This window comes from Montipora foliosa, chromosome 14 (genome assembly GCF_036669935.1).
Source record: "Montipora foliosa isolate CH-2021 chromosome 14, ASM3666993v2, whole genome shotgun sequence".
NCBI lineage: Eukaryota > Metazoa > Cnidaria > Anthozoa > Scleractinia > Acroporidae > Montipora > Montipora foliosa.
This window is the reverse complement of record NC_090882.1, coordinates 17,400,593-17,410,592: the sequence shown is the minus strand read 5'-3', so window position 1 is coordinate 17,410,592 and position 10,000 is coordinate 17,400,593. Positions and strand designations below refer to the sequence as shown.

Sequence of the window (10,000 nt, the reverse complement as noted above, 5' to 3'; positions counted from 1 at the left end):
TGTTTTTGTCACGCCGTTTGATGCATAGTTCTGGTTTCGATAAAGACGGCAATCAATAATGCCGTGCAATCACAGTCACGATTCCCCTCCCCTCTCTCCCTCATTTGGGGGTGGGGCTTTTTTACCGCCCTGCCCCAAATGAGGAAGAAGCCCTAAGAACGAGGCTGTGCCCCTTAAAAAAATTATTATAATTATTATAATTAACATAATTAGTATAATTATAATTATAATAATTAGTATAATTTTAATTATTATTATTATTAGAAACATAGTATTAGGTTAGTTTCGGGCGCAGACAATTTTTTTTAGATTAAACTAGACCCTCCGTGATAGTACACTGGGTTGCCTGTGGTTCGTGCACCGTCCCAGGCAACTTTTTTTCAAGTTGGGGGGTCATTAAGACCATTTAAGGGGCCACCCAGAAGTGATACCAGCAGAGGCCCTTTGGCTCGCATGTCCTTACTCGCCAAACAGTGAAGCGTCCGCGTCAAATGATGGCAAGATACCGGGTTTTCGTAAGTTTCTTTTTCTGTCAAGTGTTAAATAGTTTGACAATAAATGAGCGAAGTCAAAACAAAGATCACAATCGCCCAAACCCTTTAGGTTGACCATTGTTTCTGCTAAGTCAAAAATTTACTCTCCAAGACGAGGTTATTTATCAGCAGGTAATTCCGTCATTTTGGAAATAGCAGCTACTTTATTATTCATCGGCGTCACAATTTTTTGCTGATTTTGGGGCTCATTTTGTTGAAACTCAAGCACGCTTCCAACAGACCTGCTTATTTTCGTGAACCTTTCCTGCTGACAGAGCAATATTAAAAATGTCCTCCCGTATCACATTTTAACCTTGAGCTCGAATACACATTATGATATTATAATTCACAAAGGCAGAAAATATCACAGAATCCTTTTCCAGCAAAACATTTTATTGAAACAAGCAACATAAAAGATGCACTAAAACGCCATTCGCGTTGCAATGACTTTCGAGGCCATTGCTGGTTAACGAGAATAACAAACTCACGAGGCAGAATGTATATTTATATTTAATTACGTTAGCACAACAGAAAGACACTAACCTCATTTTGACACGAAAATGCTTTACTATTGCCATGAAAACTATCCAGTTAAGCTTGCATATTATAAAACATGATGAATTCATAAAAGCCACCTTTTCCAGTGAACAATTTTTTGAAACAAACAACATATTTGCTATTAGAGGCAAAAACCCCTTACTATTTCATTGCGTGTGTGAAGGGAAAAAACTCAGTTGCGTCAAATATGTGCAATATTACACCAAATTAAAATTTCAGGATCAAACCGTTTCCATGAAGAACCTTTTCCTTGAATAATGAAGCACAAAATAGACGACAAGCTTTCTTTCAAATAATTCTTGACTGTCACATTTCCAATATATTATGTTTTTACTGAAGACTGTGCAGAGTTGATCACAGATCCACTTAAGGTGTTCGATTTGTTCTGTCTTTGTTGAACCCATAAGTTACCAGAGAATTTTCCATTTGGTTTCAGTGTTCTACATAACAGCACACTTGGCAAAATTAGAAATGCAGCTGACAGAAGTCGTTGTCGAAGTCCATTACTCCTCGCTTGTAAGATTCCACCGCCTGTCTTGTTCAGTATCCAATTGACTTGCCATTATTGAACTTCATAAGGGTATATTTTGTTCAAATATCCACTAAAACGCCATTCGCGTTACATGACTTTCGAAGCCATTGAAGGTTAAGTTTATCATGCTACTGTGTCCACCAGAGAAATCTACGCATTTCAACTACCCTCTCGATCCTAAGAAAATACGAGCAGAAGGCTCTATGCACAAAGATACCACTTAGTAGGGGAGTGACAGGCAAGACTTTTACCGACACGGAAAAAAAAAGAATACCTAACAAATGCCACCCACTTTCCGACTGGGATTGCCCTACGGCAACCCAGTAAAAATACAAAATGTACATAAATAATTAAAATAAAAACTTAAATATGAAATATATCATTTATTGCAGTTAAAAGGCGTTCCGATATCGATGTGTGTACAGTGCAGGGACAAGTTGACTGTGGTTGGAGGAAGTGCTGTCGGAGAGAGAATTTAGCAACAATTAGTTAACATGAGTCACTTCTGAGGATGTGTGTCGAAGCATACAAACGCCAAGTAAGTAATTTCAAACAATGCGCTTGTTTGTTTGTCACGCTGTTTGAGTCTTAATTTGGATGCATAGTTCTGGTTTCGATAAAGACGGCAATCAATAATGCCGTGCAAGCATATATAGTCACGATTCCCCTCCCCCTCTATCTGTAACCTCGTTCCCAGGGCTTCTCCCTCATGTGGGGGAGGGGCGTTTTTTTATTGCCCCGCCCCCACATGAGGGAGAAGCCCTGGGAACGAGGTTGCAGATAGAGGGGGAGGGGAGGCGTGACTATGCTTGCACGGCTCTCCGAGGGACTGGGGCTGCGTGGGAGATTGAATGATCATTCAACCCCAGCCCCAGTCCCTCGGAGTGCCTGCTCGCAGGCTTATTAATTGCTGTCTTTATCGAAACCAGAACTATGCATCCAAATTAAGACGCAAACGGCGTGACAAACATTCAAGTGCATTAATTAGCATAAATATTATACTTACTTTAATGATTATTATATCAATTATTTTTATTAGAAACAGTATCAGGTGTTCCGATGTGCGTACAGTGAGTGCAGGGACGAGTTGACTGTGGTTGGAGGAAGTACTGCTAAACCAGTGAAGCTACATCATGGGAACTCACAGTTAATATGAGCAACTCTTTGTCAGCTTTTTAACTTGTGCAGACAAGCAGAAGTGAATTACTTGGTTCATCTCTTTTTGCTGTCAACATGTTCATGGACTCAACGGTAAGAATTTTCAAATGGGTTATACGTCAAGTTTAGCTTTTAACTTACTATTGTTCTGTTAATTAAAGGAGAAAAGTTTAAACTTCAGAAGAATTCACTCTTTTTCGTTTGGAGCTGACCATGTTTAATTTTGGAGTCTGCTTTTTGAAAACCTCAAGGTTAACTTAACCTTGTTATTGGGATTTTGATGTTGCCCCTGTCTCTTCCAACCCTAAACTAAATACATGTAGAAAAATTATTAAGGAAAAGCATGTTAGTAACTACTTAGAGTAACTTCTAATTACTGGAAATGTAATTGGCATAAAGGAGTTGTTTTCCCTATCCAGTTATGGTATTTCGACTGTGTACTTAAGATTATTTTATCGTCAATCTTGAAAGAGGATTGAATTTTTTGGGTGGATAATTTGTGAAAGAGTGTAAGGAAAATATCGTCCGTGGCGTACTCTAATTCATTTTTCACTGCTTGTTGAAGTGCTTTGTCATGCGTGCCAGTAATAATCCATTTTGTGCTATGTTAAGGAAGTGACATCCCTAAATTTGTGTTCCGTTGGGTCTCTCTCTCCACATGATTACTTTCACTGGAGTCTTGTTCCAAACTTCTTGTCTCCTGTTCCTTTTTGAAGCCTGCAGTGACCAGTGAAGCTACATCGTGGGAACTCACAGTTAATTAACCTTGAGTTTCGGTTTTGACCTCAAGAAGGTAACTCATGTATTTGCTTTATAAAAAGAACAAGTTGAAACTTCTGATGTATTCATGTCCTTATTGTTTGGAGCTGACCAATGTTTGGAAGTTTTAGAGAACACTTCCTGGGTACGTTAAGGTTAACTTAACCTTATTATTGGAATTTTGATACCGCCTTGTCTCTTCCCACTCTGAAATAACAGCATGTAGAAAAATCATAAGGAAGAGGGAAAAGCCTTTTTTCCCCATCTGGATATAGTATTTTCGACTCAGTGTAGAGGAGATATCGTTAACGTCACCTATATTCATTGCTTAACCAGTGACGCAAGATCATGGGACTTCAAAATTTACATGAGCAACTCTCTACGAGCTTTTTGACTTGTGCGGACGAGCAGAACTGGCAGCATCAAGGCAGCAGTGAAATACTTGGTTCATCTCTTGTTGCAGTAAACGCGTTCATGGCAGGATTGACTCGAAATTAATTTAAGCCATGGGAAAAACTGTTTTAATCAGTGTTTGCATCAGGAAAACGAATTTACAACTTTACTGGGCGCAGCCGTCTTAAATAATTCAGTTGTGTCGTTAATAACACTTAAGGTGATTCCTTAGTAATAGAAGATGTTGTAAGATTTTCCTTAAACTTTTCTCGATTGTTCCCTACATTATGGTGACTCGAAGTGTGCAATTAAATAAATAGGTCACTGAGCTCGTTCGCGAGATATAACTTCCTCAAGTTACTCATTTAATCATTGCGACTTCATCTATCAAGGACAAGTTTGTTCTATCGGTTCAGGCTGTACATTTTGCAGAACAGGAAGCACAGCTTTGACGTAATTCTTTAAATAACAAAACATGAGGTGAATTGTATTGCTCAAAAGGAATAATTTAACGTTTGTTCTATGGCGGGTGTCCGGAAACGTGAATAGCGAAGAGCGAATAGTACGAACTGTGGTTCGTGCACCGTCCCAGGCAACTTTTTTTCAAGTTGGGGGGTCATTAAGACCATTTAAAGGGTCACCCAGAAGTGATACCAGCAGAGGCCCTTTGGCTCGCATGTCCTCACATGTTCGTACGACTAAAAAGATCCTTTTCTGAGGTTAAAAAGCTGGCTACCGGCCTATTAATTATTTGTCAAAAATAAGAAATTCCTGTCCTCTTTGGGAAAAATAGACACGCATTGCTTACGTGTGGTAGTGAAGTAACACAGCGATTTATTCCATATAAAATGTCAACTGAGCTGTGTGTTGTCTTCCAGGAGATTCAAGTTATCCTTGCGTAATATGTAGCTCTAACAGTGCACGATATTGTTTTGGTATTGTCTATCATTGTAGTGCCGTGGTAGAAGTCTTGGGTAAATAGCCTGAGAAGACATGTGGTTACTAGCAAAGTATTGAACCCAGAAAGATTGAAGAAAATAAATGGGAAGTGAGAAACATTGGCTGTTGGGCTGACATGTTGATAATTGATTTTTGCTACGTTCAATTTTGGCTGCAGAAATAAATCGCAAAATCGAAAGTGACATGGCCGGAATTCAGCGGGCGCCATGATTAAGTTACCGCGGCATGTTTACTCGCCAAACAGTGAAGCGTCCGCATCAAATGATGGCAAGATACCGGGTTTTCGTAAGTTTCTTTTTCTGTCAAGTGTTAAAAAGTTTGACAATAAATGAGCGAAGTCAAAACAAAGATCACAATCGCCCAAACCCTTTAGGTTGACCATTGTTTCTGCTAAGTCAAAAATTTACTCTCCAAGACGAGGTTATTTATCACCAGGTAATTCCGTCATTTTGGAAATAGCAGCTACTTTATTATTCATCGGTGTCACAATTTTTTGCTGATTTTGGGGCTCATTTTGTTGAAACTCAAGCACACTTCCAACAGACCTGCTTCTTTTCGTGAACCTTTCCTGCTGACAGAGCAATACTAAAATGTCCTCCCGTATCACATTTCAACCTTAAGCTCGAATACATATTATGATATTATAATTCACAAAGGCAGAAAATATCACAGAATCCTTTTCCAGCAAAACATTTTATTGAAACAAGCAACATAAAAGATGCACTAAAACGCCATTCACGTTGCAATGACTTTCGAGGCCATTGCTGGTTAACGAGAATAACAAACTCACGAGGCAGAATGTATATTTATATTTAATTAAGTTAGCACAACAGAAAGACACTAAGCTCATTTTGACACGAAAATGCTTTACTATTGCCATAAAAACTATCCAGTTAAGCTTGCATATTATAAAACATGATGAATTCATAAAAGCCACCTTTTCCAGTGAACAATTTTTTGAAACAAACAACATATTTGCTATTAGAGGCAAAAACCCCTTCCTATTTCATTGCGTGCGTGAAGGGAAAAAACTCAGTTGTGTCAAATATGTGCAATATTACACCAAATTAAATTTTCAGGATCAAACCGTTTCCATGAAGAACCTTTTCCTTGAATAATGAAGCACAAAATAGACGACAAGCTTTCTTTCAAATAATTCTTGACTGTCACATTTCCAATTATGTTTTTACTGAAGACTGTGCAGAGTTGATCACAGATCCACTTAAGGTGTTCGATTTGTTCTGTCTTTGTTGAACCCATAAGTTACCAGAGAATTTTCCATTTGGTTTCAGTGTTCTACATAACAGCACACTTGGTAAAATTAGAAATGCAGCTCACAGGTTGTTGTCGAAGTCCATTACTCCTCGCTTGTAAGATTCCACCGCCTATCTTGTTCAGTATCCAATTGACTTGCCATTATTGAACTTCATAAGGGTATATTTTGTTCAAAGATCCACTAAAACGCCATTCGCGTTACATGACTTTCGACGCCATTGCCGGTTAAGTTTATCATGCTACTGTGTCCACCAGAGAAATCTACGCATTTCAACTACCCTCTCGATCCTAAGAAAATATGAGCAGAAGGCTCTATGCACAAAGATACCACTTAGTAGGGGAGTGACAGGCAAGACTTTTACCGACATGGAAAAAAAAAGAATACCGAACAAATGCCACCCACTTTCCGACTGGGATTGCCCTACGGCAACCCAGTAAAAATACAAAATGTACATAAATAATTAAAATAAAAACTTAAATATGAAATATATCATTTATTGCAGTTAAAAGGCGTTCCGATATCTGTGTGTACAGTGCAGGGACGAGTTGACTGTGGTTGGAGGAAGTGCTGTTGGAGAGAGAATTTAGCAACAATTAGTTAACATGAGTCACTTCTGAGGATGTGTGTCGAAGCATACAAACGCCAAGTAAGTAATTTCAAACAATGCGCTTGTTTGTTTGTCACGCTGTTTGAGTCTTAATTTGGATGCATAGTTCTGGTTTCGATAAAGACGGCAATCGATAATGCCGTGCAAGCATATATAGTCACGATTCCCCTCTCCCTCTATCTGCAACCTCGTTCCCAGGGCTTCTCCCTCATGTGGGGGAGGGGCGTTTTTTTATTGCCCCGCCCCCACATGAGGGAGAAGCCCTGGGAACGAGGTTGCAGATAGAGGGGGAGGGGAGGCGTGACTATGCTTGCACGGCTCTCCGAGGGACTGGGGCTGTGTGGGAGATTGAATGATCATTCAACCCCAGCCCCAGTCCCTCGGAGTGCCTGCTCGCAGGCTTTTTGATTGCTGTCTTTATCGAAACCAGAACTATGCATCCAAATTAAGAGGCAAACTGCGTGACAAACATTCAAGTGCATTAATTAGCATAAATATTATACTTACTTTAATGATTATTATGATATATTATTTTTATTAGAAACAGTATCAGGTGTTCCGATGTGCGTACAGTGAGTGCAGGGACGAGTTGACTGTGGTTGGAGGAAGTGCTGCTGAACCCTGCTAAACCAGTGAAGCTACATCATGGGAACTCACAGTTAATATGAGCAACTCTTTGTCAGCTTTTTAACTTGTGCGGACAAGCAGAAGTGAATTACTTGGTTCATCTCTTTTTGCTGTCAACATGTTCATGGCAGGATCATGGATTCAATGGTAAGAATTTTCAAATGGGTTATACGCCAAGTTTAGCTTTTAACTTACTATTGTTCTGTTAATAATAAAGGAGAAAAGTTTAAACTTCAGAAGAATTCACTCTTTTTCGTTTGGAGCTGACCATGTTTAATTTTGGAGTCTGCTTTTTGAAAACCTCAAGGTTAACTTAACCTTGTTATTGGGATTTTGATGTTGCCCCTGTCTCTTCCAACCCTAAACTAAATACATGTAGAAAAATTAAGGAAAAGCATGTTAGTAACTACTTACAGTAACTTCTAATTACTGGAAATGTAATTGGCATAAAGGAGTTGTTTTCCCTATCCAGTTATGGTATTTCGACTGTGTACTTAAGATTATTTTATCGTCAATCTTGAAAGAGGATTGAATTTTTTGGGTGGATAATTTGTGAAAGAGTGTAAGGAAAATATCGTCCGTGGCGTAGTATAATTCATTTTTCACTGCTTGTTGAAGTGCTTTGTCATGCGTGCCAGTAATAATCCATTTTGCGCTATATTAAGGAAGTGACATCCCTAAAGTTGTGTTCCGTTGGGTCTCTCTCTCTCTCTCTCTCTCTCTCTCTCTCTCTCCACATGATTACTTTCACTGGTGTCTTGTTCCAAACCTCTTGTCTCCTGTTCCTTTTTGAAGCCTGCAGTGACCAGTGAAGCTACATCGTGGGAACTCACAGTTAATTAACCTTGAGTTTCGGTTTCGACCTCAAGAAGGTAACTCGTGTATTTGCGTTATAAAAAGAACAAGTTGAAACTTCTGATGTATTCATTTCCTTATTGTTTGGAGCTGACGTCACCTATTGTCATTGCTTAACCAGTGACGCAAGATCATGGGACTTCAAAATATACATGAGCAACTCTCTACGAGCTTTTTGACTTGTGCGGACGACCAGAACTGGCAGCATCAAGGCAGCAGTGAAGTACTTGGTTCATCTCTTGTTGCAGTAAACGCGTTCATGGCAGGATTGACTCGAAATTAATTTAAGCCATGGGAAAAACTGTTTTAATGAGTGTTTGCATCAGGAAAACGAATTATTAGAATCACGTACAACTTTACTGGGCGCAGCCGTCTTAAATAATTCAGTTGTGTCGTTAATAACACTTAAGGTGATTCCTTAGTAATCGAAGATGTTGTAAGATTTTCCTTAAACTTTTCTTGATTGTTCCCTACATTACGGTGACTCGAAGTGTGCAATTAAATAAATAGGTCACCGAGCTCGTTCGCGAGATATAACTTCCTCAAGTTACTCATTTAATCATTGCGACTTCATCTATCAAGGACAAGTTTGTTCTATCGGTTCAGGCTATACGTTTTGCAAAACAGGAAGCACAGCTTTGACGTAATTCTTTAAATAACAAAACAGGTGAATTGTCTTGCTCAAAAGGAATAATTTAACGTTTGTTCTATGGCGGGTGTCTGGAAAACCCGAATAGCGAAGAGCCAATAGTACGAACTGTGGTTCGTGCACCGTCCCAGGCAACTTTTTTTCAAGTTGGGGGGTCATTAAGACCATTTAAGGGGTCACCCAGAAGAGTAACCAGCAGAGGCCCTTTGGCGTGACAAACAAACAAGTGCATTAATTAGCATAAATATTATACTTATTTTAATGATTATTATATCAATAATTTTTATTTTTATTACAAACAGTATCAGGTGTTCCGATGTGCGTACAGTGACTGCAGGGACGAGTTGACTGTGGTTGGAGGAAGTACTGTCGGCAGAGAGAATGTGCTTTTTGAAGCCTGCTAAACCAGTGAAGCTACATCATGGGGAAACCACAATTAAAATGAACAACTCTTTTCCAGCTTTTTAACTTGTGTTGGACAAGCTGAACATGAAGTACTTGGTTAATCTCTTTTTGCCGTCAACATGTTTATGGCAGGATCATTGACTCAACGGTAAGAATTTTTAAATGGGTTACACGTCTAGTTTCACTTTTAACTTACGTATTTGTCTTGTAAAAAGAATAGCTCCAAACTTCTCAAGAATTCATTTTCTTTCTTGCTTGGAGCTGACCATGTTTCGGAGTCCACTTTCTTACCATGTTGTCTGAAATGCGCATACGCACTCCTTTTAAAGGTTTTGCAAAGGCAGCAAAGGCCTTCCATAGTTCGAGGTAGTGCTCAAAATTAGTCAACTTAGTTGAATTGAAATAATTATAATAATAATAGTAATAATTTATTCATATTTAAATTATCGTGAAAAGGAGAATCTTGAGGTTATTTATAATTTTTTGTCCTTTATTAAAAGATGATGTACGTACTAAGTCATTCTATTGTTTTTTGACTCTAACAAAAATAGAGTACTTAAGACAATTTACTCTTCCTGATTTCCTTTGTATTTGTATACATGATTTGCTTGTGTAATGTTACTTTAACAATATTAAAAAAAAGAATTTTTGTGGGAGGCGCGCCCACCTCATGGTTATAATGTGTGCT

General features: G+C 38.7%; 1 long non-coding RNA gene across 8 annotated transcripts in view; it reads left to right on the top strand.

The window, feature by feature from the left end:
• The window catches only part of LOC137984777 (uncharacterized), a 39,636-nt gene that overhangs the window by 2,235 nt on the left and 27,401 nt on the right, over positions 1–10,000 (top strand). For 2 of the 8 annotated variants that reach the window (XR_011119168.1, XR_011119169.1), the window contains exons 2-7: positions 2,016–2,161; positions 2,663–2,874; positions 3,498–3,574; positions 6,672–6,815; positions 7,318–7,550; positions 8,199–9,460. This is a non-coding gene — a long non-coding RNA (uncharacterized lncRNA). The remainder of the gene's footprint in view (positions 1–2,015; positions 2,162–2,662; positions 2,875–3,497; positions 3,575–6,671; positions 6,816–7,317; positions 7,551–8,198; positions 9,461–10,000) is intronic. The other 6 variants (XR_011119173.1, XR_011119171.1, XR_011119172.1 and 3 more) reach the window with 6 other exon arrangements.